Here is an 8046-nt window from a genome sequence, read left to right on the forward strand (position 1 = left end):
GCCCCTTCCCCCTCCGTGTGTGTGGGGGGGGAGGGGTGTCCTCCTCCTGTCACCCGGCCCCTTCCTCCTCCGTGCCTGTGTGGGGGGAGGGGTGTCCTCCTGTCACCCGGCCCCTTCCTCCTCCGTGTCTTTGTGAGGAGGGGTGTAACCCGGCCCTTCCTCCTCAGTGTGTGTGGGGAGGGGTGTCCTCCTTTTCTGTCACCCAGCCCCTTCCTCCTCAGTGTGTGTGTGTGGGGAGGGGTGTATCCCTGGGGTGTCACATGGCCCTTCCTCCTCAGTGTGTGTGTGGGGAGGATCATCCTCCTCCTGTCACTCGGCCCCTTCCTCCACAGTGTGTATGTGGAGGGGTGTCCTCCTCCCATCACCTGGCCTCTGCCTCCACAGTGTGTGTGGGGAGGGATGTCCTCCTCCTGTCACCCGGTCCCTTCCTCTTGTGTGTGGGGGGAGCGGTGTCCTCCTACTGTCACCTGGCCCCTTCCTCCTTCGTGTGTGGGAGCTTTGTGACCAGGTGTACCGTGCCCTTTGATGCCCCCTGCTGAAGGCCTTGCGGTCCTGCCACATCCCACCGCAGGAAAAGGAGTAATGAAGTTGGGTCCTCCAGGCCTGCCTAGCGAAGCTAAAGGGAAGTGGCCAATCAGAATGAAGCAGTCTCAGATAAAACGAGCTGCAGGGGCTGAGTAGGTCAGTTGCTAGCTGGGACCAGATGAAGGAAGAAGGACTGGAAGGCTGCAAAACTCCACTGGTAAAGAGGCTTGGGAGAGACCCTGCTCCAGTGGGAAACAGCCAGAGAACCCTGAGGTAAGGGTGAGGAGGAAGGGGCTACATGGGAAGTGGCAGAATAGCAGCAGTAGCAACAGAGTTAAAGGAAGCAGTATGGGGCTTCTATTTGTAGGCTCCCTAGGTTGGGACCCTTAGTAGTGGGCAGGCCCGGGTTCCCCGCAACAGGCACTGGCAGAATGGCCAAAGCCCTAAGAAGTGGGATATGTTTTGTGTAAACGCCCCAACACAGGGCTGGAATTTAAATGGCTTTAGGATGGGCCTGAAAACCTTGCAGGGGGCCAACTATCTGTTGAACTTTGTTACCCCAGGAAGAGGACCAAACTTGAAGGAGTAACCAGGCTGGAGAGCTGGGGCAAGAAGAACTGATAAGGCAAAGAGTCTCCAGGGAGGAAGCCAGGGGGCACTGCTCCCTACTAGGGCAGGGATGGACTTAACGCTAGCCCAGAAGGGGCTGAGAACTGATCTCAGAGACAGGGCTGCTGATACCAACCAAACCATAGTGATAGGCCTTGTTTGTTACCCTGGAAAGAGTGTGTGTGTTTGTTCACATATTGTCTGTGTTTGACCTGGCTGGAAGGCTGGTTCACTGAAGACCCACCTGATGAGGTTAACAGCTGACTGGGACAGTGGGAGCAGAGAGACAGTGTGCAGGTTTGCGCCCAACTGACAGGAGGTGCTCACGCAAGGTGAGTGTCCCCTGTCACATGGAGGAATCCCCTTCCTGTCACCCAGCCCCTTCACGTCTCACTGTGTGAGTGTGTGAGAGAGAGAGAGAGAGAGAAGGGGAATGCACTCACACAGTCACACTGGAGGAGAGGAGACTAATGAGCTCTTCTGTGTCTGTTGAGAGCTAACAAGGTGCATCTGTAAGGCTTGCTCTGCTTGTAGGCAGTGGGGGAGCTTAAAAAGGGGAAAACTGACACTGGAAGGGACAGTGAACAAGAGGAGGGCAGTTCCACCTCAGAGTCCACTGACTACAGAAAGAAATCAGCCAAGAAGGAGACAGCAGCAGGCCTCACTGCCCTCAAAGCTGCATGGACCAGCTGCAAAGCAGGATCCTACAAGGGGAGGGGCTTTGGAGGTAGACCCTAATAAAAGACAATAGACCCACTGATTGGACGTAGCCTAACAGCTGAATCCAGAAAGACCGCCTGAGAGCCAGGTCATCGTTGCTTTCACTTGGATTCTTCTCTGTCACGAGGGAAGAAAAGAGGAGATGACCTTTCTTTTGTCTGTCTGTTTTACTTAGAGAACCCCTCCTATCCTACACACTGGGGGGAAAGGACATTACAAATGACTTGAAGTAGGGGCTGGAGAAGACTTGGGGAAACTCTTATGCCCCACAGGTGGTGGTGAATGTGGGCATAACTATACCTGATACAAGGGGTTTAAAAATAAAAGCCTTAGAGGGGATAGATCTCTGCTGCTCCATGCAAGATGGAACTGGATTGATAGTATGAGTGGTTAGTGGAGATGCAACAGCAGTTCTGGCATCAATTACTGCAACAGTGGACCACCCACCACCAAGTTCACAACAACAACAGCTGCTGAGAGAACTGATGGCCCAGCATCAAGAGTTTCGAAAAAATGATACAGCAGATAGTGCCAGCCCTACGCTCCCAAGGAGTTCCAGTGAGTCATGCTTCTGCTGAGGGGATTTCCCTGCCATTACCAGGGAAACTAACCAACATGGGACTGGATGATGACCCTGAAGCCTTTTTAGTTACATTTGAAAGCGTGGCACTAGCAGAATAATGGGCTTTGATTCTGGCCCATACTTGACAGGCTGCCTGTGCTAGACGCATCATGATCTGGAAGGTACAAAAGACTACAAAGTCTGTCATTTTGGACTCTTGTGATATTTCCAGAGAGACCCACTGTCAATGAGTTAGAGCCAAGAGCTGCCCCAAGGGGGTGAGACACTGAATAGTAGCGGAATGGTTGAGGGACCACTTTAGGAAAGTGGCTCTATCTGGAGGAATGATCAGGGGCCCAAGTGGCCAAGGCCATTGTGACAGACCGGTTTATGAAGATGTTACCTGTGAAAGGCAAGGGGTGGGTACTACAGCACTGCCTGGGAATGTTATCAGCGGTGGTGAGGCTAAGGGAGGATTTTGTAGAAGCTGAAGGAGAATCCCTCAAGGCATCAGGGGGCAGGTGATGGAATGGTGAGAGACCTGGGAGGATGAGCCAGAATCAGTAACAATCTCTCTGCGGGGCCTGACCCCAAAGGAGTCCTCCCAGATGATCAGACCACCCCTTAGGATAGTCCAAAGGGGTTGGGCATGGATACAACACCATCAGTGGGACTGCCAGAGACTGAAACAACCGAAGCAGGACTCACAGGCCAGGGTCCTGCCACTACCCCACAACCAGCCTCACCAGCACCTTGGAAAGGTGCCGTGACCCAAACCCATTAACAGCCTATTCCTATGGGCAGACAGGACACAAAGGGTGAGTGCCTTCTTATAGAATGTGAATATGCCCAGGTCTGGATGGCAGAAACCTGGGTGTGGAAAGTTAATGGTACCAGGGATGGTCCAAGGGTAGAAGCTTCAAGGACTCTTGGACTCCGGCTGCAGCCAGATGGTGGTTCAGGCCTCCATGGTGGGAGTTGATGCCACTCCTATGAATACAAGCCACCCCCAGAGTATACATGGCAATGTCAAAACATACCCCAGCCACCATTTACAAATGAGAGAAGAACATACTGGAGTGATAACAGTGGCACTAACCAAATAATTGGCATACCCCATAATCCTAGGCTGAGACTGGCCCTCTTTCTGACAAGTCATTAACACATGAGCCTGGGTAGCAAGTGAGGATCTGGACCAATCATTACAACCAGTCCCCTGGAACATGGTAAGCCTTGGAGAAGCCGAAGGCCCTGAGGAGGGAATGTCTCGAGAAACATGATCCAGGGGAATACAGGTACCCTCACCAGGCACCTTCTGCCTAGGCCTCAAATGCCTCCCAAAGATCACACAATGAATCCACTAGCTGCACTGGTCTGGGCCAGATGGATCAACGTTGGAGCCACCTTGCCAAGCTGCTTCAGGAGCACCTTTGCTAAAATCTTATCTGTATTCAAGAGGGTGAGAGAACTCCAGTTTTCTGACAGCAATGTGTCCCCCGCTTTGCTTAGCAGCATCAACAAGCCCTCATTAAGTGATCTCTCCAACTCCTTCCTACCCAGTGCCCGATGAAACATGATTGTCAATACAAAAACCTCTGGGAAAGTCTGGTGCAATTCACTTGTCAGCTCATTTCTACCTGGGGCCACAACTTTCTTTAAAGCTTGAATTGCTTCTAAAACTTCCTGACACTGAACAGGGGAGCATAAACCTTCTGCCTGTTCTACTGTAATTTTGGGAACTACTGTGGAATCCAAGAATGCCCAAACCTTAGCCACCCTTTGTAGGTGACAAATCTGAGGAATTGTCACAGATGGAAGTGTCATTAGAGGGGGTTTTGGACTTAATAGTAACAAGTCACTGGGACCAGATGGCATTCACCCAAGAGTTCTGAAAGAACTCAAATGTGAAATTGCGGAACTATTAACTATGGTTTGAAACCTGTCCTTTAAATCGGCTTCTGTACCCAATGACTGGAAGATAGCTAATGTAACACCAATATTTAAAAATGGCTCTAAAGGTGATCCCTGAAATTACAGACCAGTAAGTCTATCATCAGTACTGGGCAAATTAGTTGAAACAATAATAAAGAATAAAATTGTCAGACACATAGAAGAACATAAATTGTTGGGCAAAAGTCAACATGGTTTCTGTAAAGGGAAATCATGTCTTACTAATCTATTAGAGTTCTTTGAAGGGGTCAACAAACATGTGGACAATGGGGATCCAGTCGACATAGTGTACTTAGATTTCCAGAAAGCCTTTGGCAAGGTCCCTCACCAAAGGTTCTTATGTAAATTAAGTTGTCATCGGATAAGGGGGAAGATCCTTTCATGGATTGAGAACTGGTTAAAAGACCGGGAACAAAGGGTAGAAATAAATGATAAATTTTCAGAATGGAGTGGGGTAACGAGTGGTATTCCCCAAGGGTCAGTCCTAGGACCAGTCCTATTCAACTTATTCATAAATGATCTGGAGAAAGGAGTAAACAGTGAGGTGGCAAAGTCTGCAGACAATACTCAACTGCTCAAGATGGTTAAGACCAAAGCAGACTGTGAAGAACTTCAAAAAGATCTCACAAAACTAAATGAGTGGGCAACAAAATGACAAATGAAATTTAATGTGGATAAATGTAAAGTAATGCACATTGGAAAAAATAACCCCAACTGTACATATATGATGGGGTGGGGGGAGCTAATTTAGCTACAATTAGGAAAGAGATCTTGGAGTCATCATGGATAGTTCTCTGAAGACGTCCACGCAGTGTGCAGCAGCAGTCAAAAAAGCAAACGGGATGAATTAGTAGGGGAAGCTAAAGTGGATGGGAACCTGGGAGGCAGTGACCATGAGATGGTCGAGTTCAGGATCCTGACACAGGGAAGAAAGGAAAGCAGCAGAATACAGACCCTGGACTTCAGAAAAGCAGACTTTGACTCCCTCCAGGAACTGATGGGAAGGATCCCCTGGGAGAATAACATGAGGGGGAAAGGAGTCCAGGAGACCAGGCTGTATTTTAAAGAATCCTTATTGAGATTACAGTGACAAACCATCCCGATGTGTAGAAAGAATAGTAAATATGGCAGGCAACCAGCTTGGCTTAACAGGGAAATCCTTGCTGATCTTAAACACAAAAAAGAAGCTTCCAAGAAGTGGAAGATTGGAAAAATGACCAGGGAAGAGTATAAAAATATTGCTCGGGGATGCAGGAGTGAAATCAGGAAGGCCAAATCACACCTGGAGTTGCAGCTAGCAAGAGATGTTAAGAGTAACAAGAAGGGTTTCTTCAGGTATGTTAGCAACAAGAAGAAAGTCAAGGAAAGCATGGGCCCCTTACTGAATGAGGGAGGCAACCTAGTGACAGAGGATGTGGAAATAGCTAATGTACTCAATGCTTTTTTTGCTTCTGTCTTCACGAACAAGGTCAGCTCCCAGACTACTGCACTGGGCAGCACAGCATGGGGAGGAGACTACCAGCCCCCTGTGGAGAAAGAAGTGGTTCCGGACTATTTAGAAAAGCTGGACGAGCACAAGTCCATGGGGCCGGATGCGCTGCATCCGAGAGTGCTAAAGGAGTTGGCAGATGTGACTGCAGAGCCATTGGCCATTATCTTTGAAAATTCATGGCGATTGGGGGAAGTCCCGGACGACTGGAAAAAGGCTAATGTAGTGCCCATCTTTAAAAAAGGGAAGGAGGAGGATCCTGGGAACTACAGGCCAGTCAGCCTCACCTCAGTCCCTGGAAAAATCATGGAGCAGGTCCTCAAGGAATCAATTCTGAAGCACTTAGAGGAGAGGAAAGTGATCAGGAAGAGTCAGCATGGATTCACCAAGGGAAGGTCATGCCTGACTAATCTAATCGCCTTCTATGATGAGATTACTGGTTCTGTAGATGAAGGGAAAGCAGTGGATGTATTGTTTCTTGACTTTAGCAAAGCTTTTGACATGGTCTCCCACAGTATTCTTGTCAGCAAGTTAAAGAAGTATGGGCTGGATGAATGCACTATAAGGTGGGTAGAAAGTTGGCTAGATTGTCGGGCTCAATGGGTAGTGATCAATGGCTCCATGTCTAGTTGGCAGCCGGTATCAAGCAGAGTGCCCCAAGGTCAGTCCATAAATGATCTGGAGGATGGCGTGGATTGCACCCTCAGCAAGTTTGCAGATGACACTAAACTAGGAGGACTGGTAGATACGCTGGAAGGTAGGGATAGGATATAAAGCGACCTAGACAAATTAGAGGACTGGGGCAAAAGCAATGTGATGGAGGTTCAACAAGGACAAGTGCAGAGTCCTGCACTTAGGACGGAAGAATCCCATGCATCGCTACAGACTAGGTACTGAATGGCTCGGCAGCAGTTCTGCAGAAAAGGACCTGGGGTTACAGTGGACGAGAAGCTGGATATGAGTCAACAGTGTGCCCTTGTTGCCAAGAAGGCCAATGGCATTTTGGCATGTATATGTAGGGGCATTGCCAGAAGATTGAGGGATGTGATCGTTCCCCTCTATTCAACATTGGTGAGGCCTCTTCTGGAGTACTGTGTCCAGTTTTGGACCCCACACTACAAGAAGGATGTGGAAAAATTGGAAAGAGTCCAGCGGAGGGCAACAAAAATGATTAGGGGACTGGAACACATGACTTCTGAGGAGAGGCTGAGGGAACTGGGATTGTTTAGTCTGCGGAAGAGAAGAATGAGGGGGGATTTGATAGCTGCTTTCAACTACCTGAAAGGGGGTTCCAAAGAGCATGGATCTAGACTGTTCTCAGTGGTAGTGGATGACAGAACGAGGAGTAATGGTCTCAAGTTGCAGTGGGGGAAGTTTAGATTGGATATTAGGAATATCCACAAGGAGGGTGGTGAAACACTGGAATGCGTTACCTAGGGAGGTGGTGGAATCTCCTTCCTTAGAAGTTTTTAAGGTCAGGCTTGACAAAGCCCTGGCTGGGATGATTTAGTTGGGGCTTGGTCCTCCTTTGAGCAGGGGGTTGGACTAGATGACCTCCTGAGGTCCCTTCCAACCCTGATATTCTATGATGTTAGGAATCATTTAAAAAAGGATAGAGAATAAGACGGAGAATATCTTATTGCCCTTGTATAAATCCATGGTATGCCCACATCTTGAATACTGCGTACAGATGTGGTCTCCTCATCTCAAATAAGATAGACTGGCATTAGAAAAGGTTCAGAGAAGGGCAACTAAAATGATTAGGGGTTTGGAACAGGTCCCCTATGAGGAGAGATTAAAGAAGGTAGGACTTTTCAGCTTGAAAAAGAGGAGACTAAGGGGGGATATGATAGAGGTATATAAAATCATGAATGGTGCGGAGAAAGTGAATAAGGAAAAGTTATTTACTTGTTCCCATAATATAAGAACTAGGGGCCACCAAATGAAATTAATGGGCAGCAGGTTTAAAACAAATAAAAGGAAGTTCTTCTTCACACAGTGCACAGTCAACCTGTGGAACTCCTTGCCTGAGGAGGTTGTGAAGGCTTGGACTATAACATGGTTTAAAAGAGAACTAGATAAATTCATGGAGGTTAAGTCCATTAATGGCTATTAGCCAGGATGGATAAAGAATGGTGTCCCTAGCCTCTGTTTGTCAGAGGGTGGAGATGGATGGCAGGAGAGAGATCAC

Source organism: Natator depressus, chromosome 5 (genome assembly GCF_965152275.1).
Source record: "Natator depressus isolate rNatDep1 chromosome 5, rNatDep2.hap1, whole genome shotgun sequence".
In the NCBI taxonomy this organism is placed as follows: Eukaryota; Metazoa; Chordata; order Testudines; family Cheloniidae; genus Natator; species Natator depressus.